Here is a 24541-nt window from a genome sequence, read left to right on the forward strand (position 1 = left end):
AAAGAAAGAAAGAATCTCTTGCCAAAGCACAATTTGTCTTATCTCTAGGAATTTCATGCATGGCAAGCATAGCAGTTCAGTCAGTTGCCAAACATTTTAACTGCTTCTGCCTGACATTAGATCCTAAACCACATCTTAGTTAGGATTGTTTCATTGCATCTTTGGATTCAATATCTTACTAAATAGAACATTGATTGAATGGTCAAAGTTCTAAAAAGACTCTAAGAAATAGAAATGTTATGGAAGACAGATGTGTAAATACCATAAATATAAAACCAGGTTCCAAGAAAATTGACTTACAAATAGACACCACACAGGTCTAAATGTATAGCTCCCCCAAATAAATTCATAATGATACATTCTAGAAATTGTTATATAGGTTTAAATTATAAGTATTGGCCTTTGATCTCTAAAGACAAAATTATAAGGTACAAAGTTCCATTTGGAATATTTGGCTACTGCCAAATACCTTCTTGAGGGCCTTCGGTAAATTGTTTTAGCATTCTGAACATGTTTCCTTCTCAAATAGAAAAAGAAGGGTCTAAAGTGGGTACTCTCAAAAATACACCTTTATTTCAACATTCATTCTATGTTTCCAGTTAAGGAGATGAGCTGGTTCATATTGTTTTCTGATTCATCTTTATGTATCTGAGAGATTAAGTGCGTCCGCTAAGAACAAAGTACATTTCCTTTGTTGTTTCTCTTGATACGTATAACTCAAGGCTAATTTCCCTACTGCGTACCAATGTATTAACACTAATATAGAAAAAGGATTCCTTGAGAAATTTGGATTGGTGGGGTGTTTGGAAGGGGATAAGCAGTAAGTAAAAGCGTTTGATACAAAGATTAAGTAAGGTTTTAGAAGACTCGTAGAACACTCTTTAAACATTTTTTATAATATGGCCATAAGCCCCTGGTGGGTCAAATAAATTATTCTTAAGATCCTTTTGTAAGATAATGGAGGCTAATTTGAAGAAGTAAATAGTAATTGCAATATTAAGCAGTTCAAACTACCTTTAAAAACTATTTCTGGAACTCCCCATGCTGACAGATTTATTTGATGTTAAGTCATTTTTCCTCATCTTTTCAAAAAGCATTTTACATAATCCAGCATTACCTATTTTACATATGTGGCATTTTGCTTAGCATTAAAGTAGTTTATTTGGAGAGGATCTTTTACAGACTATTCTAGGGAACAGCCTGCTACCCTCTTCAAGGAGCAGCAAAAGATGCAGGGATGCTTGTTTAAATGTGGCTTCTCTTAACAGCTTGTTGAGATAGGGAGCAGAACAAGAGTGTAAACATTATTAAAATAGTCTATAGTGCCAAATGCAAAAAAACAAATGCCAACAAGTTTCCAAAAGTAGCATGGAATTGACAAAGAATGCATACTCCAGTATTTACACTCTTGCTTTACTACGACTTACCAAGGTTCATGCACCAGCCACATGTTCTAATCAGTAAGCTCCGGCTGTACACCTTCTCTTCCCAACAGCTCTGCAGAGAAAACAACAGGTGTTTCCAGTCAAATAAACCAGTGGAACACAGTCGGTAAAGACCCAGATGGGCCCAGTAACCCACAGATTTGCTTTCAGATTTTCTTTTAATAGTGTCCTTTGCTTTTCAGATCTTTGGGACACATGCACAAGCGCACGCACACACACACGCAGAGTTGTTTGTAAAAATCCTTTCCCCATTGTTTAACAGAATTCAACAGTGTTCCCGACCTGACAACAAAGGCTTAAGGTAAAAAAGAATGTAGCAGAAACATTTTGTGGCTCCCATAAAAAGGATATAAACAAGGATTTCTGATAATGCCAAGTACTTTAAATGTAACCACCCTGCCCTTTGTAAAACACTTGCTGCTCTATGCTTGTACATGAACGGAGTTCAAATGCAGAGCTGAGACAATAGCTTAGTCCTTGGGATCCTCCTTTGAATACTGTGTACAAGAGTATAGTGAGGAGGGTGGAAGCTATTTCTGCTAGGCATGAATTTTAATCTGTACCCTCTGGCCTCTTGGAGGTCTGAAGGTTTTGTATGGATGAGGCAGGAATTTACCCGTGCCCTGAAAAAATATGATGTTATAGGCTGTTTTCCTTGGCAACAAGATATGTATGTGGTCCCTCCAAGGAGACTAACCCTGCCTGACAGCTGGTGAGTCTCGTGTTACTTGAATTGGTTTTCTCGCAGTTAATTCAGTTCCAGGCATTAATTGACAGTGGCTGGACGTGACAGAGCTATTTTGGTTTTTGCTTTTTTACTCTAGAATCTGGAAGATAAAAGAAAATTCCTGAGGTTGCAGGTTACAGGTTTGGATGGCTCATTATGAAATCTCCATCGAGATAGAGGAAGTCTTGTTCTCTGCAATTTTTTATGTCACTACCTCATTTTTAAGACTAAAGTCCTGGATGTTCTAATTTGCCACCTGGTTATCCGTCATATCCCTCTGTCAATTGTTGAAATATTGTTATCTAGTGAAAATACCTTAAACAGATTTTAAGCTCCTAGAAGTTAAGTTAGATCTACCATATTTCTGGACACATAGCTGACATGTTTGAATGAATAAATAAATAAGGATAATGCAAATAATTCTAATGACAAATATTTTTGAACCCTCATTATGTGCCAGATACTATTACGTAACTTATTTGCATTATTTTATCTAAACCTGAAAACAACCCTATAGTTTAAATATTTCCCCCCACACAAAAATAACAGAATAAGTAATGTGCTCATGAGCTCATATTAAATAAGACAGAAAATGAATCCTGTACTGATACAATCACTTGGGATGCCTTATAAAGGACTTATAACTGACTAATAAAACTCATGTGAATGTGTAGACAGAAGATAGTATTTTAACATATATAGACGGGAGATATTTCAACACTTTATTATATAGCATAATGTTCAACAGATGAACAAAATACAGAATAATGTTATACAATTCTCAAACATATATATGCAACTTTACATGTACATATATTCATGCATGCAAATTATAAGCACAACTTCCCTCTTATTGGTGAAATTGCAACTTACGGTTTTTATTTGTTTTGTTTGTCTCTATTTCTCAATTTATACTTTAAAATTTTTTACTTGTATATTAAATACTTTTAAAGACATTTAGAAAATTAGAGCTCTGGAATCAGTGATTAATAGAGTATAATATGGCCACAACTTGATGAAGGAAGACAACTGAGCTATTGTGAAGAATTTATCAGATGTAGGCAAATGGAAAAGATGGATAAAGGCATTTAGAAAGAGGAGAAAATCTTTCAACAAAGCCAGAGGCAAGAAAATAACAGAGCATGTTCCAAGGATAGCCAAGGTCAATTTTCCCCACCAGATACATGCCAGTATATAAAAAAGAATGAGCCATATGAGGAGAGGTATCCCCATATCACAATCTTCAGCATGAGTATATTCAGCCTTTTCTATATCATTCACATAAAGAAGTATGGACATACATGAAGCTACACTAAAAAGTAATTTTGAATTCACTTTCAAAATAGCATGTCAGTCATTTCAGTCAAGATCTATCATTTATATTCTGCCTTTTTTACAATTCATACACGGCACAAAGGTCCTAATAATTTAGATATATAAGCCAAGATGCATAAGGGCTTCAAAGGCTTCAGTAAAAATACTGTCCCTGGCAAAACTGGCCTCACAGTAGTTCCAACTTTTCAGTGTTGTGATGGGAAATACAAAGATTATTGCATGTTAAAGACTAGCACAATGCAAGGCACATTCTATAAATGACAGTTATTAATAATTATAGTTCTGTAGATAACTGACAGGAATAATCACTGACAAGAGTGCTAGGTAGGGTGTTGAAAGCCTTCTTGCAGGAGAATATTTTCCCCGTCACATTCATATCATCTACATACAACCTACAATTTCTACCATTAGTCATCCTCTTGGCATGGCAGACAAAGGTTCCTGCTTAGATCCAATAGGCTTATGTAAGGAAACAGAAAAGAAGAAAGGAATTAAACATTAACCCACAAACTGAAATTTCCCCAAGCACTGTGCTAAGTACTTTATACACAAATCTGTATATAGGCCTTCTCCCCCCCACACACACACACACACACACACACACACACACACACACACACACACCTATATGGTTTCTGATTTACTATTTATAAAAAGAAAATAGGGGCTCAAAAAATACCTAATTTGCTCACAATTATTTGACTGAACATGGGGGAAATGGAATTCCAATCTACATTCCTATGATTCTGAAATCCCTGGTGCTTCCATGAGAAGTCCTGCTTCATTAGAAAAAAGCTAGAATTATACAGTGTAGTAACAACAGCAAAAGTAACATGAGTTCCGATTCCACTAACCATCTCTTTACCCTTGGCCAGATCATTTAATTCTCTGTAGGTATGCATATTGACTGTTAAAGAAAGGGATTAAATTCTGTCAGTACCCTTTCTCTTCTAAAATCTATCCAGTCTAATTATTTAAAGCCACTGACAATGGACGATTTTAATAAGAGCTAAGGCTTATACAGTCCTTAAGTATGTATCAGAAGCTGTTCTAAGCACTTTACATACATTAACTCAGTGCATCCTCCCAATAACCTATGCCAGTGTTATTATTATTAGATACTATCATTACTGCCATTTTACATATAAAGAGATTGAGGCAAACAGATGTTAAACAACATGTCCAATGTCATCTAAAAGATGAAACAAGGTTCTTAACCCAAGACCTCTAGTTCTGTTCTGTGACTTTAATGCCTATTCAGCCATCATTCTTCAGGTCAGGATCTTCTGAGAAAAAGGAAAAAAAGAACAAGTTTTGATTCATAACAGTAAAGATCTGCTTGAAGGTAAGCAACTTTGTGGAGTCAGAATCATGAGGTTACTGAGCAGATAAAATAGAGACGGTCACAGAGAAGGGAAATGGACTGAAATGAGAGCAGTTATCATGGCATTCCTAAATTTGCACCATGAGAATTATTTCTATGGTTTTAGCTAGCTTGGAATCCAGTTCCTATCTCTAGGTTAATATCACTCAGGTTTTTCATGACAAACTATCCTTCAAATTCTCAAAGGAAGTGTTTCAAAAATTGTGATCCTGGATCAGCAGTTTCAGAATTACCTAAAAACTTGTTATAACTGAAGCCTTGACCTGCTGAATGAGACATACTCTGGAGAGTATGAGCCAGCATCTGTGTATTAATAGGCCCTCTGAGGGAGTCTAATGTGTGCAAAAATTTGAGAACCACTGGTTTAAAGCATGTGGTTTGGATACACTTAATCTAGACCTGACTTTTGAAGTGGACTTTTTAATCAAATGTGGACAATCAAAACATCGCCACCTTCTGAGAAAAGTGTTTCATTTACCCAAACAAAATCCATGAGACACAAGTCTGAGACTCTTACTGGAAATGTTGAGAGTAGAGCATGTCAGATTGAGATTGGAATTGTTTGTTACTAACAAGGAGAGCCTGCCTGAGAATGGTGTCAACACAGAGAAATGTAGAGGACACTGAGATGGGTCTTCTGCTAATATCTCTTTTGCATCTCTGAGTTGTGTGTAACACAAACCATCTACCATATGTTATTTATTCATGTTGTTTCGCTGCTTGCAATGCTTTCCCACTTGTTTACTTTCCTCAGGCAGAATTAACTATTTCCTGTTCTCATTCACACATTTTTTTCTTATATTATAAATAGCCCTAATTACCCTCCATTATAGTTCTTCATTTTTTGTGTTTCCTCCCCACACTTTTCAAAAAAGGATCTCTGAGCGTGGAGGAGTGAAACTGCTGCTGATTTTTATATTTGTATCCCTAGAACTCAGTATCATAATAGATCCTTAAAATATGTTTGTTAAATAACTTCCCTAGATTCCTCAATGGGTTATTGCAAGAATCAAATGAAAATAAGATTTAGAATAGGCTTAGTACAATATAAAGCCCTATACAAACATGAGTCATATTTGAAATTATTGTTCTTTTCTCTTGTGGCCTCATCTTTTCCACAAGTGTGTCATCACAAGGAATGACTCGGAAATAAGACTGGTAAATCTGTGATAAATTAATTAGGAAACTGGCTGCAATTCTTTTCTGCTCTATGAAATCAGCACATAAACACATAGAAAACTGATCACCGTCATAGGAATATAAGAAGAGAGACTGAGGTTCCTTGAGTATGTATTATCTAGAGATTTGACTTAATCTTAGTGATTAAGTATAAGCATAGCACAAGGGAGTAATTGCAATCGGACTTTCAGGAAAAGGCAATAGCATGTGCAAAGGTACGATGGCAGTAACCATCTGGTGTAAGGGGGACTGGAGAGGTAGAAAAAGACTCTACTGGATACTAGGCTATCTTCGAGCGATGTGTTTGTTTGTTTGTATTAACTAAAAGTAATGAGGAACCATGAAAGAACGTTCAGTAGAGGAATACATAATTAGAAGAGTATTTTGCAGTATTACCCCACATCTTGTGGCTTTTACATAGATATCCTACCCTGATATTTTATTTTTTTTATTACTTCTGAATTGTCAGGTTAAAACTGTAATATAGTTAACCCTGAACAACACAGGTTTGAAGTGCATGAGTCCATGTATACATGGATTATTTTCAATAAATAGTACATTAGTGTAAATGTATCAATGTATTTTCTCTTCCTTGTGATTTACTTAATATTTTCTTTTTCTCTAGCTTACTTTATTGAAAGAATATAGTATATAATACATACAGCAGACAAAATATGTGGTAATCGACTGTTTATGTTACCAGTAAGCCTTCTGGTCAACAGTAAGTCATAGTAATCAAGTTTTGGTGGAGTCAAAGTTATACAGGTATTTTTGATTGCATGGGGAGGTGGTCTCTTTAACCTCACTTTGTTCAAGGGTCAACTGTAACTGTTTTTATACTTTTAAAATTTATACTTACATTTCCTAGCTTTCATTTGAGCTATTAAATTTGCTAAATACTAATACCCTTTTCATTGAGGTCTTTTGTTACCTATGCATTGTAAAAATAAAGTTTGAATTTTAGTAGATTCTAGTAATCATCATTTAAGAAAGTGCTTCATTCAAAACTAAAATATACACATACAAAAATTAATATACACATATCGGATTTTTGCATACATTATTAGAATGTATTTACAATTTCAAATGTTCATATTTAAAATAAATTTGGAATGCTTAAGTAAATTAACACTTGAATCACTTATAATTTTTTAAAATTCTAAACCTGCCAAATTTTACACATTAAATACTACCAAAGGATTTGTTCTTATTCAATTTTGAAATTACAAATTATACATGAGCACTCCCAGCCACTACTATTATTTGGCATCTAATTACGGTACTATTGCAATAAAAATAAATACAGAAATCTCTAAGGAAATTCAGGAGATTGTATATAGAACCTCATAGCACAATCAATAACATTTATTGACTATATAAGCCCTCATTTTAGTCTAGATAATAGTTTCTTACATTAATGTGTTAGAGATCCTACATATTAAGCTAACTTTATGTTCTTTCAAAAAGTGGTTTTGGGGTGCCTGGGTGGCTCAGTCAGTTGAGCTTCTGACTTCGGCTCAGGTCATGATCTCACGGTTCGTGGGTTCAAGCCCCGTGTCGGGCTCTGTGCTGACAGCTAGCTCAGAACCTGGAGCCTGTTTTGGATTGTGTATCTCCCGCTCTCTCTCTCTCTGACCCTGCCCTGCTCAACCTCTCTCTCTCTCTCAGAAATAAATAAAACATTTAAAAAAATGTTTTTAAAAAGTGGTTTTGCTTAATTTGGATGTCTAGCAATACTGTTTGCAGATGTTTGACACTACCCCGCCTCAGTCACAGATTTGGCACTCCCATATAATCTTCATGTTTCTCCACAGCACTTTAGAGATACATGATTGCTATTGTCAGCTACAATTACCACCCACTGCAGAGGTTTGCTTAAGTTGATTAGTTAGAGAAGGTATATATGTTTCAGCAGTTTTGAAAATAAGCAAACTCTATATGCAGTTCACCATATGATGTTTGCTTTGGATTCCAGTGTAATGGAAGGGAGCAAATGCAAAAGATAGAGACAACCATGTAATAAAGGGCTTTAAAGACAGGAACTCACTGTTGGCACCTTGTGCTAGCAATTGCCCCCTATTCCAACTTTGACGAGCATGCTGTAATGTGAAGGGTTTCCAAATTCAGCACTATTGACAATTCTTTACGATAGGTGGCTGTGTTGTGCACTGTAGGATGTTAGCAGCATTCCTGGTCGCTACCCACTACGCCCACTTTTGGCAAGCAATAATGTCTCCAGACATTGCCAAATGTCCTATGGGAAGCCAAATCACCCCTGGTTGAGAATCACTGCTGTAGGTCCCACCAGTTTGGAGCCATAATACCTGCTTGCTTTTTACTTTCTTCCCGAAGTTGATATCTCCTAGAAATTATCTACCTGTGCTTCTGTTCACTAGCAAATATACTCCCAGTGAGCTCTGATCTACTAGCCCTGATGCCTTCCTTTGCCTACCCATAAATTGACTTATTTAATAATAAATCTAGAAATAACCCTTAACAAATTAATTATAAGTTACACTTTAATGTGCCAGGCCTTGTTTCTGAGCAAATTGTGTACATACATCTCATATAATCTTTATAAAGAGTTCATAAGTTAGATAATATTATCTTCCTTTAAGCTGAATGTATTGGCATTTAGAAAGGTTAAGCAATTTCTATAGGAAAAATGTCTAAAANATGATATAGACAACAGGCTTCATTTCTTTTCCTCAAACAAACAATTCAGTCTGTGGGAACCCATACCTACTATTTCTGCTCATGGTGCTCTGCTCTTGGTTCCCAGAATTCTACTTTCAAATATGCCAATTCATTTTTTGGCTTCAGCTTGGACATCAGCTGTACTAGACATGCCTCATCTAACCTTGCATGATTAGGTCTTCCATTTGGGGATTCACTGTACTTAATATTTTTTATATGCCCTTGTTTGTTTCTTCATACTTTGCCTAGTCCTTTGCTATCTCCCCAGTGCCCAGAATGGTGCTGACCTCAAAGTTACTACTATATAATTGTTATTGACTGACTGATACAAAGAGTGAATAGTGAATTAATATTCTCCAAACCACTCAGAAGCAGCAGAATATGGATTTTAACTTGGGTCTTTCTGATTTTGAAACCAATTCCCAAACTCCAAGGCCATACCTGTGTGACAAGTTTCTCTATGCAGCTGGCTTCATTTTTAGCCCTTTCCAACTACCAACCATGACCTTGCATGAAGACAACTTGAAATATTGAGTATTACAAGATCTGATCTCAGAAAAAGTAATGACTAAAATTATTATTTGTGATTCCATAGAACACACATCTAAAAAAGGAAGGAAACTATAGTTTACTTTACACTGAAAAATCAAAATTGGATAACTTTAATAAAAATCAGAACCAACAATGAGATATTTTTTAAAAATCCTCTACTAGATATTATCAATTCACATGATAATGAGTTTAATACTGTGCTGAAGTTTCAAATGCCAAGTATCATGCTCTGTGACTGTTAGCAAATGGAGTTGCACCATGTGTGACAATTTCATGATGACACAATCTGTGCTTCCCCACATATTTCAATAGATAGCAAGTGGTTATGGTTAAGACTTATCTAACCAGTCTTGAGATTTCATTGAACTTCATTATGATCGGATGACCTCCTCAAATCCAATAACAAATAGTGACACAATTCTCTGCAAATGAATGAATGGATATATTTACAATATCTAAAATGTTTTGTGAAATATGTTTAATTATGCATAGGTTAACAGCTGCTTGTTTAGTGTACTGTATATATGATGAGACATTCAAGTCAGAAATAATATATAACCTATTGGAAAAGGATATTAAAGACAGCTACTGTGTAAACATCCACTTTGGAGCTGTATGCCAAATGTCAACATTCCAAATATATGAGTAACCGCATTTTCTTATCTTTCCTACTGCTTGTGGTTTTGTAATTAGTCCACTGGGCAACAGTAATATTACAAAGAGGCTACTAATCTAAATTCATGATTTAATTCTACATTGAAAAAAAAAACCTCTTAGCTAGTAGCTAAAGCTTAAATTCTGAGCCCAACTTAAACACAAGTGAATAATTTAAAATGAAAAAGACAAGCTGACCCCCACTTCCATGAACAACAACAACAAAGTCTCTGGAAGGGCAGATCCCTTAACTCTTCACCTTGGGGAATCCAAAGTAACAAATGTGAGCAGTAAAAATGACTATAATTCTTTCAGACTAACAGAAATGGCTTGCATCTCTATAACTGAATTATATATTGTTGTACGTAAAGGTTTTTGTACTGATCTCTCAAATTACTCATACTGCCTGCTTGTATCTCCTTTGGAAGCAAAGCTGATATATCATATTTTTTTCTGCTAAAGTATATATATATATGTGATTAGTGATAAAAATGTCTAATAAAAATACATCTTAAAAATTAATTCCCATGGCCAACTCCCTACTGCCCATAGATGGAAGAAAAATTTCTACACCCTCTGTCAACTTAACTTAGATTTTTTTTTTAACTTCTATTTCATTCCAACAGGAAATTACTTAGATATAAAAACATAAATGTGTTAAAAATGTTTGCAAGGACAATGTGATGGCTTAGAGAGGACTACTAAATGATTAGTAGAAAAAGGGAAATAAGAAATAAATCTTAATTTTATTGAAGAATTACTATTAAGATGATCACAGTGACATTCTCTTTAAAAATGATGCATGATGGGGACCCTGGATGGCTCAGTTGGTTAAGTGTTAGACTCTTGATTTCTGATCTGGTCATGATCTTGTGGTTTGTGAGATGGAGCCCCTTGTCAGGCTTTGTGCAGACAATGCAGAACCTGCCTGGGATTCTCATTCTCTCCCTCTGTTCATCTCCTGCTCATTCATTCTCTCTCTCTCTGTCTCTCAAAATAAACAAACATGAAAAACAGAAAACACAGCCCTGGAGAAAACATCCAGACTCTTCATTAAAAAATAAATGATGTATGGGGCACCTGGGTGGTTCAGTAAGTTAAGCATCTGATTTCAGCTCAAGTGATGATCTCACAGTTTGTGGGTTCGAGCCCCATGTCAGGCTCTGTGCTGAAAGCTCAGAACTTGGAGCCTGTTTCAGATTCTTTGTCTCCCTCTCTCTGTCTGCTCCTCCCCACTTGTACTCTGTCTCTCTCTCTCAAAAATAAACAAACATTACAAATATTTTAAAAAATGGTGCACCACATAATAATTACTAAAGTTCCATATGATAAATATGTTATTTTTGTTTCTCTTGTAATTCAGTAGTTATGCATCATACCTGTACTTATCAGCAACATGCTGGAAAGAATAAAATTTGAACACATGTCTATTTTATTTTGAAATCTATGCTCTTGTTAGCATTTTGCATCATATAAGCAATATTTGTTAAATATCTCCCATTTATTTCAGGTGCTATGCTTATTCTCATAGCTCTGCAAAAACTCATAGATAAAAGGAGAATATAAATTAATAAGTACATAATTACAATAGATTAAAAAAAGAAATGAAGAGTACACAATGATACAGATAAACTCAGAGTAATAGATTCTTTTATTGGATATTCAATATGTTACCTTAAATTAGGATGCATTACTATTTTCAAATATACAGAAGTATATAGGAAAATTAAGGTGGCCCATCATGACATCAACCAGATACCAATGACATTACAAATTACTAGATCAAGAGATACTGACTATAATGTAAAAACCCCTCTTATCCTAAATCCCTGACCATAAAGCCATTTTGCTAAAAGCTTCCTCTGTATGTGCACATACACATCCTTGTATAGGACTTAATGGATAACTGTGTAAATATTTGTGTATCTTGCAATTTTTAAAATAATGTAACTTGTGATGATTTATATGCTAATACAATAATGTCTATCACATTTATTTTAATGATTGAGTAGTTTTTACTGTATAGAGGTACCAGAATTGGTCTAATTAATCCCTATTGGTGAACACTTTAGTTGCTTTCAGTATTTGTTATTAAAAATGATGTAATGAACATCCTATGCACGTGTGTTTAAATATGAACTTTTTACATATATTGGTGAATTCCTACCAGTAATATTCCTAGACCACTTATTGACTTGTAATTGACAAATTTGTATGCTGTTAAGTAGAATCCCTATTCTCTAAGTAAATAAGAAAATGATACTTGAAAATTAGGACTAATTTAATGGCTTTATTCCCAAATAAGCTTATACATCAATCCAGATTTATTATATTCCCTGAAAAATAATCAGACTCAATATATAGAAAAAAAACCTTACAGAGTTCACATTTTAAGCTATTTAAAATAGTTTTTTTAAAGGGGATTGAGAGGGGCATCTGGGTGGCTTAGTCAGTTAATCGTCTGACTTTGGCTTAGGTCATGATCTCATGGTTCGTGGGTTCAAGCCCCACGTCAGGCTCTGTGCTGACAGCTAGTTCAGAGCCTGGGGCCTGTCTTCACATTCTGTATCTCCCTCTCTCTCTGACCCTCCCCTGATCACACTGTCTCTATCTCTCTCTCAAAAATAAATAAAACATTAAAAAAAATTTAAGGGGCGCCTGGGTGGCTCAGTCGGTTAAACGTCCCGCTTTGGCTCAGGTCATGATCTTGCGGTTTGTGGGTTCGAGCCCCGCATCGAGTTCTGTGCAGGCAGTTCGGAGCCTGGAGCCTGTTTCAGATTCTGTGTCTCCCTTTCTCTCTGCCCCTCCCCCGATCATGCTCTGTCTATCTCTGTGTCAAAAATAAATAAAAACTATAATTTTTTTTTTAAAAATTGAAGAAAGAAAGATGATCTTTAAAAAATAAAAGGGATTGAGAATATATGAAAAATCTGTGGTTTGTTTTGGTTTCCTTTTAAATTGACTTAAATACAGAAATCCATCAGAACCATCTGGTTTCCTTTATAGTTCCACGTTGAGAATGATTTTAGATGGTCATTTGTCTCATATTACTTTACAAAGTGAATGTGTGTGTGTGTGTGTGTGTGTGTGTCTGTGTGTGTGTGTATTCATCTATAGTTTCTCTTGAACCATGCATCACTTTCTGGTTAAACAACATTTTTTCAAAAAAGCAAATAAAAAATGGTAGCTAACAATAACTGAATATTTGCCAGGTACCAGGCATGCTATATATAATTAAATGTGCTGATTCATTTAACCTTCAAACAACCCATGAAAAGACTTCATGAACTGGAAATCTGAATTCGGGATAAACCCAAATAGTCCCTCACCACAGTTTATGTTCTTATCTATGACCTTCTAGTTTTCTTAAGAATAAAATGTGTTCATATTATGAAACTGTCCTAAAAATTTATGATATCAGGATTCTTTATCCTGGCTTGTTAAAGAGGTTGATCCAAATATATATTTAACTACAATTTAACTCTCTTTCTCATGACAACTTCTAGCACTGACTGGTCAAAGACCAATGCACACTAAAGAATAACTGATTATCAATTTTCCCAAGAGATTCTCTCTATATCTCAATCATCCCCTACTTTTTAGATTAATCTACTCATTCTGAAGGACTTTCTTATGCCTTAGAAGCCAAACTAGTAACAGATTTTGTCAATTAAAACAATGAAAAAAGCAAGATGCATCTTAACATACCTGAAGTTTACTAGAGAAAAATATTTCAATATTTTTGTCAATATTTACAGGAACTTCCAAACATCTGAAAACTGTAATTTTTAGTCATTAAAATGATACATTGATTATTTGTATCATTTAAGCATTTAGTGATCCACAGGGAATAAATCAGGAGATTACTATTAACATATAACATTTGATAATAAATTTAGACTCTATGTTTAGTTGTTAGCTTAGCTGGTTTCTGATAGTACCAATAAGACTGAAGTAGATCTCTATTTAGACAAGAAGTTTTCCATGACTCTGACACAAAAGACAAATACCTTGTCTTACCTGGTTCTCAAGGGGTGCTGGACACAGAAAGCATAACATGCTTACTACACAAAGCATCTTTAGGAAAAATGGTGTTAACATAGCTTTTAAGTATGGTGGGTTAATAACACTGCTTTCATCTGTGGATGATTATTAACAATACCCAATTTTATTGGGCATTTAATATGCCAGATATTATCTTAAGTCCTTATACATATTATTTAATTTATTCTTCAAAGTAACTGTCTGAAGAAGATATGTTTATCATATATATTCATAGATAAGGAAACTGCAGCAAAGTAATGCTAGATTGCTTGCCCAGATTGACATACCTTGTGGCAAAGCCAGGATTCAAATCTTGACAAAAGTTACTAACTCTGGCTCTTGAAATGACTCAAGTATGTGAAATGAGAATGAGATCTGCAGTTGTCATTAAGTGTATACATGCTCCCACTGGGTGTTATGTGGAAACCAATTTGACAATAAACTATTTGTAAAAAAAAAAAAAAGAAAAGAAAAGAAATAAATGGTATTCAAATCCTAAGGAAAAATAAAAAGTGTATACATGCTCCCTGGGTAACATGCAAAAGAGCATATTCACATTATTATGTCCTTTACATTTAATTACTTTGAAATTTTTAAATTCTATATAATGCTAGCCTAAAATGGGATTTCAATAAATACAGCTAACTTCAAAAATGAAGTTTTTATTAATTCTTTTCTTTCTTACATACTTAATTTTTCCTGCTGTTAGATTTTTATCATTGATAATTTCTATTTTTTAATTTTTTTGTAATATTATTTTTTTGAAAGAGAGACACACATATAGAATGTGAGTATGGGGAGGAGCAGAGAAAGAAGGAGACACACAATATAAAGCAGGCTCCAGGCTCTAAGCTGTCAGCACAGAGCCTAATGTGGGGCTTGAACTCATGAATGGTGAGTTCATGACTAGAGCCCAAGTCAGATGCTTAACTGACTGAGCCAACCAGGTGCCCCCTATTTTTATTTTTTTAATTGACCTGAATGTCATATAATATAAAGTTGAACATTTTAAAGTGAAAAATTCAGCAGCATGTAGTGCACTCACAATGTTGTTCAATCACAGACTATCTAGTTCCAAAATCTAACAAGTTCTAAAACATTTTTATCATCTCGAAAGGAAAGCTCTTACTCCTTAATCAGCTGTTCCTCATTCCAGAGTGATTCCCACAGTCGATGGTAATCACCAATTTGCATTTTGTCTCTATGAATTTACCTATTCTGAATATTTCATATAGAAAGAGTAATACAATATGTAATCTTTTGTGTCTGGTTTCTTTTACTTATTATTATGTTTTAAAAGTCCATTCATGTTGTAGCATGACCAGTTCTTTATCAGATTTTATGGCTGGAAAATAACCCATCATATCTGTATATCACCATTTGTTTATTTACTCATGTATTCATGAATATTTGGGATATTTCCAACTGTTGGCTATTGTGAATAGCACTTCTATGAACATGCATGTACATAAATTTGCGTGAGTACAATTTTCAAATATTTTAGGTATACACCTAGAAGTAGAATTATTGTTTCTTATGGTTGCTTTTATTTTAATAAAGTCAAGCCATTCACATTTTAAAGCTAAATTTACTCAACCAGTCAAGTGCTACTAGCTACCATTCGATCTGTTTCCTCTACTTGGTATGCAAACTTCTAGAAAGAACCGTTTATATTTTTTGCTTCCATTTACTCGGTCTTCACTTTTTCCTTAATTCATTCCATTTTAGCTTCTGTCTTTCTTTATTTTGCACCAAAACTATTTCATCAGAGTCACTGAAAATTTCCAAGTTTATATTAAAGTTTGTTGTTGCATCAACAGCATTCAGCACTGTTACTCAATTCCTTCTTCTGGAAACACTATATTCCCTTGGACTCTCTAGTCCCTTGGACATTATGTTTCCTGATAATCTGCCTGGTTGCGCCTTATCATTTGCAAGATTAACCTCTATGGAGGCTTTAGGTGCTGGCATGTCTTAGGGCAATTTGGAGGACATACCTTTTTGGTCCATACAGTCTCCCTAAGTGCTCACAATATCTCCTATTATAAGTAGACTCTGAGGAGCCACCTGTTTCATTTCCATATGCACTTTCTCCCCCTTCATTTTTCTGCTCTAGTTTCACTGCTTATAGGCTCGGTCAACTGCTTATGCCTATTATAGGCCCTCCTAACAGGTGTACTTTGCACATGCTCTTTCCTTAGTCTAGGCTTCTACTTCCTTTTCACCTCAATTTACTCATTTTGAATTCAGCTCAACTGATATACTGGATTTTCCAGTTTGCATATTATGAGGCAATTGCAGCCAGGAATTCTGACCACTTGGATTGAGTATAATCCCAGGAGTTCTTGATTGTTTTAGGTAAGACGAATTCCAGAGCAGAGAGAATGATACGTTCTTAACTGTGAGAAAGGTAGTTCACCTTTATAATCTGGATTTTACAAAGAAATGATATCTTATTTTATTTTTATGCCCTCGAAATATGAAACAAAGTAAACTAGTTATATGATGAGAACATTAAAAATTTAGGTGGAAACATTTATAAGCTTGGATTAATATTTAAACCACTTGCCAAATGTTTTTATATCATATACTGGAAGCATTTGCAGAAGTACCCCCAGGACATCCATTTGAAGGTGATAGGACCATATTTATAGCAAAATGCAATACAGTGATTTGTAGACCAGGATCTACCTTCTCAATGATACTGTACTGAGATATTCTGAAGTTATTCTCTATGGATTTCCCTCAATGTATATGTGTAGGTGGATGCATTCATTCATGTGCATACACCTACATTCATGTCAGGTTGTACACACATGCATTTTAGGGAGTCACTGAAGAAGCCAAAAAAGAATTACCGCTGGAACCAAATGGAGTTTCTCAGGCATTTTAAAGAGTGCCACTTCACTGAGATCTGTTACCCCTTAATGAAACTGCCATCAAAACAATATGTGACAATGCCTTGCTAGGAATGAATTTTACTGATTATGATCAAGACTTCATATCAATAATTCTCATAATGGAGAGAATGGAGATTAATTGTGTTAATGATAGATGACTAAGCTTAACAGTCCCCTTAAACATTTTTATGGATAGATTAGGATAAAGTATCTTTAAAAAAACATGCTTGGCTTTTAAAAAAAAAATCAAAAAAGGGCTCTGATTTTTTTATTTTGTAATTAGAAAATTATTTTTAAGTGATTCACCGTTTATATGAATCTAACTATTGAGCAACAAATACATGTACATCTTCTAAACAACTGTACTAATATTTTTATCAAAGCAACTTTCTATTTATTTTGCAAATATTACACTAATAAAGATTATAAGAAGACATTAAGCATTCCTCCCACTGTCTCCTGAAACATGTCTTGCAAAATAAGCCCTGCTCCTCACATGGACCCCCATGTTCATAGCACTCTCCACAATAGCTAAAACATGGAAAGAGCCTAAGTGTCCATCAACAGATGAATGGATCAAGAAGATGTGGTTTATCTATACCATGGAATACTACATGGCAATGAGAAAGAATGAAATCTGGCCATGTGTAGCAACATGGATGGACCTTGAGGGGGTTATGCTGAGCGAAATAAGTCAGGCAGAGAAGGACAAATATCATATGTTTGCACGTATAGGAGGATTAGGAGGAACTTGACGGAGGAACAAGGGGGAGAAGAAGGGCGGAAATGGTGGGGGAAAGGGAGAGAGGCAAACCATGAGAGACTCTTGAATGCTGACAAAAACTGAGGACTGATGGATGTGGGGGGGAGGAGGGATGGGCATGGAGGAGGACACTTGTGGGGATGAGCACTGAGTGTTATGTGGAAACTAATTTGACAATAAACTATTTGTAAAAAAAAATAATAATAATAAGCCCTGCTCCTGAGAATGGTATATAAGGTTCCCCAGCACTTCTGAAGTGCTATTTGCTCTGACTCTGCATATTCCCCTTTATCCTTGATCCCAGGTAATCCACCTTGCTAAATTTACCTGGTAGCTTATATCAACTTAACAGGCATTCTAATAATTCATTTTTAAATAAGAAGGTACTCTTCAGTATTACTTCTGAGAAGGCTTTCTTTTCTTTTGTCTCCTTTTACTTATTACATAGATTCATCAAGACAGGGTGCAATACAACATGAAAAATGTTGATTTAAGTTTTCTGTGATAGGCAGCCTCTGTGTCCACAGACCCCTACTTCTGGGTATTCATCCCCTTGCATGTGGGCTGGAACACTTAGAATCTCACTTATGATAAGTGTGAGCCAGAAAAAAGTACCGGGCTGCCACTTCCAAGAGTAAGCAATGAGAGACTCTGGCTTCCATTTACACACACACCCCTTTTTGCCTACTCACTCTACAGGCCACGAGCTGCCATGCTGTGGTCTCAATAGGCAGAGACACCAATGAAGTAATGGAGGAAAGGCCCCAACCAAAAGCCTATTAAGAGACTTACCAATAGCTACATTAGAGGTTTGGAATGAGATCTTTCCCCAGTTTAGCCTTTAAATGACTACAACCTCAACAGACGCATCCCCTGTAGCCATATAAAGACCCAGAGCCAGAGGTTCCCAGCTAAGCTGTACCAAAATTCCTGATCTTTAGGCACTGTGAGAGGATACATCTTTGTTTTGTAAGTTTCTAGGGCTTGGGGAAATTTGTTAAGCAGAGATAGGTGACTAATACAGCTGCTAACAGAAATAGATAACTAATATTGTTGGTTCTTTTTGGGAAAAAAATACATTTTAACCTAAGATCATACCTTTCCTGTTTTTAGTGTTAAAAATTGCCTATATTTTATGATTTGATTGTGATAGTTTGGTTTTTTCTCCCTAAGCACATAGTTAGCAAGATAAATCTATTTGAGCCCTACAGAATTTCTATTTAAGTTTTCTGATTAATGAAATATAAAAATTTGGGAACGTGGGTTCCAAACAATTTCCTTACCATTTATATTCTTTTATTATCACTATTTTGCATAAAATAGCATAAATATTTATTTACATCTAAATAAATATACATACATTTACATTTATCTAAATAAGCTGCAAATATCAAAAGCGTGAGGACTATGTGTTATTTATGCTCACCAGCACTGAGTGTAGCACCTGGCACAGAGTGCAGATTACATGACTGTTTATTGAGTGAGTGAATAAATGCAAGTACAAATGAATAAAAACATTACTTACCGATGTCAGCAGTTCTCCCACAATATTTTGACACCATAATTTATATCTCTATAGTGTGAAAACTCCAAATATAATAGTAAACATTTACTATAGCCTCTGGATACCTTCTGATATATTTTTTCCTTTAACTACAATGTTCAGTTAATCAGAAAGCCCATTCTGTTTTCCAAATCACATTATTTTCATGCCTATACTCTATGTGATGCAGGTGAATGTTGATTCAAATTTTAAATTTTCTATTCCTATCATCAAAAAGGCACAATACATCTAAATTACTTATTTATATATTAGATCACTGGTGATTGAAATCATGGAACTAATTAGAAATCATCACCAAAATACAAAATTCTTAGATTTACGCATTCCAAGGCAGACAATGATTTGGGAACACACACTCATATACACAATCTACTTTCTGCATTCAGATATAAAAAATTAGATTTAAGAATAACTGAGAATTGTTGTATTAAGATAATATCCTTAAAAAAGACAATAGAAAAGAAAGGGACTGGCTACTTTGTACATGAAAAAAACACGGACTTTCTTCTGTAAGATGTCCAATTGCTTAGCAAAACTGTGAGCCCAAGAGTCACTGGCATTTACAAGAATCAAGTTAACTACATTCAAGTATTTCCTCATAGAGAATAATGACTGAACAGCTGATTGTCAGTGAAGACCCTGCACAGTATGGCACCATAAACAAATAGGAATAGTGTCTCCAGCATGTCTAAATCACATTGTATCCTGGCCACTGGGCTATGTAACACCACAGTTTTAAAGGAACATACTGCTATGTAACTGAAAGGGACAATGAGATGATTTCAGTAAGAAATGTATGTGAAATTTCTTTTCAGCAGCATAGAGGTGCTACTGTATAACATGAAGACATGTGATGACATTGTTAAGTGAATGCTATGTTATCTCCTGCCTTACCATTATCAGTATTTGGTGATTAAGCACCTGTATAACAATAAATGAACAAAAAAATTGGTCAAGCCCACTGTGGAAAGCAGATTCTGACCTGACTCTTGGTCATGAGCTTGTGGAATCCCCTATGCTTGAAGGTGAGCCAGGCAATAGGACTTGTAAACAATAGAATATCCAAATGTGATGGGCTGTCACTTCCAAGCTTAGTTTATAAAGGATTGTGACTTCTATTCTGTTCACACTGTTTCTTCCTCTCTCTCCCTCTCTTGCTTGCCTACTCTGATGAAGCTAGGTGCCATATGAAGAGTCCTACAATTCATGGAACCACAAGTAGCTTCCAGCCAACAGACAATGAGAAATTTGTCCTTCGGTCCAATATGCCTTGAGAAACTGAATCATGCTGACAACCACATAAGTGACTTTGCAAGTAGATCCTTGACCATTGTAGCCTTGAGATGAAGCCACAGACACTGATAACATGTTTTGTGGGATTTTCTTTAAGTTTACTTATTTATTTTTCAGAGACAGAGAGAGAGAGACAGAGAGAGACAGAGCCCAGCATGATCTGGGCTGATACTTGAAGTATGGGGCGGGGGAGGGGAGGGGTATGGATGGATACAAAGTAGGTATAGTAAATGGCCTATATGGTGAGCTATGAGGACCAGGGGAGTGGCCAGGCTGATAATGGGTGTTCCTGTCCTAAATGGGAGAAGCACAGAACTTACTAGGACTTAGACTCAATGAAAGTCCTGTGGGTCATACAGGTGTTGCATTTTCTTGATTTTATAGTGCATATTTCTTCATTCTTTTTTAAATTATAGTATATGTTGGTTTCAGTTATTCAGTTGCAAGTAACAAAACCCAAAGGTCTTGGGAAGGACAGAAACTAGGACAGTCTGGAGTATATAATGCAGGTAGCAATGGACATGTGACAATTTTCTTTTTGTCTTTGCCATTCTATTCAATATTTAAAATATCTGAGGAAGAAGTCTGACTGGACTCACTTGATTTGCATGCTTGTCTCTGACTTTATTGCTATGATCAGTGGAGATGGGTCCCTATTTGGCCAAGTATGTAGTCCATGTCCACCTTTGGGACAAAGTTTCAACTCCACTGCACTCCACGGATTGAGATGAAAAAGTGTTATTATCTGAAGGAAAATAAGGATGCTGTTCACAAAAATTAAGAAGGACATAAGGTTGCTGTGGGAATTAAAACAGCATGCACCTGTACAGAAGCCACCTTGCAATCAGTGGAGCTGCCTCAGAATCAAACTAATGTAATTCCTTTGATGGGCATCACCGTTAACAGCCTTGTTGCATGTGCTGACAGGTGCCTTAAAGGCACCATCTGACACTTGAAATACATTTGATGCTAGGGATAGAAGAATTACCCTTGTAGTGAAGGTGTGCTCCACAGCTGCAACTTCATATCCTCTTTAAGCTGCAGAGAAAAATTCAACTGGCTCTTCAGATCAGTGTGCCCAAGGGCCAGAACTGAAGCAATTCATCCCATCTGGCATTTCCTCATACTTAAGACTAGAGATGTTCAATGATGTTACCAACTTATATAGAAGTTCAAGCAATTGCCCAACTTTTAAGGTGCTATCTCAATTTATAATTACTATATTTTTTATGTATGATAGAACAAGGTATAATGCAATCAAGTGGCCTACCCAAATTCATACAATATATGGCATAGTTGAAATTGCAATCCAGGTTTCTAAGACCTTGCCAAGTAACACATTTTACTACAGTTGCTACCTTAAACGCCTTATCACTATGTAATGGCATGTGATCGTATTTTCAGCTGACATAAAGCTTAAGGGATAAGCTCTAGATAAGTTTATTGAATCAGAATTCAGAAACGTCATATTAGACTAGAGTGCTGAGTCACGTCATGAATTCATTCCAGATAAATGTCAAGTTCTGTACAAAGTAATAGTGGGTAAGTACAGGTTGGTTGAGATATAACTTAACAGCAAATGTTTAAAAGAACTAAATTTTATTAATATATAATAACACAAGGGCAAAAAAAAATGTGTCCTAAATGCCAAGAACATCAATCGACTCTTGGAATGTATTCAGAGTTTTGTGTTGAGCTTCTTTCCTTTCCTGAGTTTACCAAACTAGGTTCATAACAGTTAACACACTATTTCTTTATACTTAGTCTCCCCTGAATCCTCCTGTAAACTGACCCAGACAAGAAAGAAAAGCTAAAATTCTCTCTCACTTTTCTTAATAGCTTAAGATATGTTTCAAACAATCCACTGGTTACTTTTGTAGCCTCAGTGTCCAACATAGGTACCTCCTACAGAAAATATTTTAGTTTGATTTCTCGAACTCCAAGAAGTTTGAAGTTTAAGTTTGCCCCTCTCTGTTGTAGGCATTTGGAGGATTGCCTGCCCTAATCTAGAGCCATCTACTTTCTCCTGGAATTGCCTGGTCTTGATCTACAAGTATTAACCTCCAGTCTTGATATTGAATAACATAATTACATGACCTCTGTGCCTTAACTGTGACTGGTTAGGGGAGGGAGAATGTCTGCCCTGAGCTGAGTTGGGGCAAGTGGCTTATCTCTTATAGAATTTGGGGATGTAACTGAAGACAGTTGATTGGTCTAAGACAATATTAATGTAAAACTGACAACCAGGGATACTGCACAAGCCAGTTTGTATAGATAGAAAAAGGATAAAGCAAAATCTGAAGACATGTAGAAGAAATAAGATGGGTACTGAGAAAGAAAGAGAAAGAAAAAGAAAAAGAGAATGAACAGCCTTTAAGGTGTTCTTTTAAAAAGCTCTACAGATCCTTGTTCTACTTCCTTTTTGAAGCTTGGCTACATTCCTAAACTTTTGAGACTCTTCTGAATTTTTATAATTTCTGTAGCATAAAACCCTTGTTTGGTTTAAGCAAAAATACTTACCAACAGCCCAGGATCTTAAGAAACTCCATAGACCCTTCAGGCTCAAAGCACCATCCAAAGTTCACAACCCCATAAATCCCTCCTATTCTTTGATATGATAGTTTCTTCCTATCTTCATCTAACATGGAAGCACAAATCGTTGTAGTCAATGTTAGTAAAAACAGTAGCATAGGCAATATCCATAGGTTTAGACAAAATCTAAAATAACTAAACAGCAACCCACTAGGAACTAAAGAAAATTCTCAGGATTGAGACTGTAGCACAGAGATGTCTAGAAAAGGTAAATGCACTATCTGCAAAACATATAAAGGAACACTTATTTTTTTATGTAAGATGATGTATTTTCTTTTTTTTTTAAGTTTATTTATTTATTTTGAGAGACAGAGGCCATTGGTGGGAGAGGGGGAGAGAGAGAGGTAGAGAAAGAGAATCCCAAGCAGGCTCTGCACTGTCAGTGCAGAGTCCTTCATGGGACTCAAACTCAAGAACTGAACTGTGAGATCATGACCTGAGATGAAACCAAGAGTCAGATGCTTAACTGACTGAGGCACACAGGTGCCCTGATTTTTTTTTCTTAATTCAGAACTATTAAAATTAAATAGGGTCTTCTGAAAGGTAGTGAGTTCCCTGAAATTGGAGTAATTTTTTATCAAAATCTAGATGCCCTCTTAACAAAGTTATTTGTAGAAAATATATTCAAGTATCAAATCAAATGAGTGATTACATGAACTTACTTCTACATGCTTTACCAACTCTATGAGTTTATGATTCATCCATTTATTTCGAATGCCTACAGGGTATACTATAAAATGTAATATTAATCTCTACAAACCTAATAATAACATCTTGTTTAAATCACAACAGGTAGTTCTACACCAACCTTTGTGATGGACAGGCATTATGAAAATATACAAGACAATAATATTTACCCAGTGTATGATCTTATCCCCAAACAAAGGAGAAAGCCCTTTACAATGACATTTAGAGGTAGGCTTTTGTTTAAGATCAACTGTGTAAAACAACGGCAATAAGTACAAGGTGGCTCAAACATAGGTTCAGTCTTGATGACACCTATCTGAATGGTGGCTTCAGTTGAATCATCAAGTCTGGAATACTGTGATCTCACCCCTCTAGAAAGCTTCATAATCATATTTCATTATTGTTGCCAAAGTCACAAATAAAGTTCATTAGAAGCTTAAAGTTTTTCAAGTGCCTTGTTCTTTTTCAAAATTGTTTACTGTATAATCCAGACATCTTCAGATGGGTTTTTTTTTTTATATATAAATTTATAATATGGTTAATTCTGTTAGGGCACATTAAAATGAAAAAGATTAAGCCAGTTACAACAAAGAAACAATTACTAAATATCATTCAGCTAGATGTGCTGACAGTATCCAGTACTCTTCTATTCCAGACAATGGTGAGACTGAAAGTCTATATCCCATATTTACTTTCTTCTTCATATCATAAGATTATCCATGTGT

The 24541-nt window shown here is 35.3% G+C and overlaps 1 protein-coding gene across 1 annotated transcript in view; it reads right to left on the reverse strand.

Moving 5' to 3' along the window:
- TENM2 (teneurin transmembrane protein 2) overlaps window positions 1–24541 on the reverse strand; it is a 3267991-nt gene that overhangs the window by 1953121 nt on the left and 1290329 nt on the right. Inside the window, exon 8 of the mRNA XM_077757352.1 lies at window positions 1428–1497. The gene's annotated coding sequence lies outside the window, so the exon portion shown is untranslated. The remainder of the gene's footprint in view (window positions 1–1427; window positions 1498–24541) is intronic.

Source organism: Crocuta crocuta, unplaced genomic scaffold (genome assembly GCF_008692635.1).
Source record: "Crocuta crocuta isolate KB4526 unplaced genomic scaffold, BGI_CrCroc_1.0 scaffold131, whole genome shotgun sequence".
NCBI classification, from domain to species: Eukaryota; Metazoa; Chordata; class Mammalia; order Carnivora; family Hyaenidae; genus Crocuta; species Crocuta crocuta.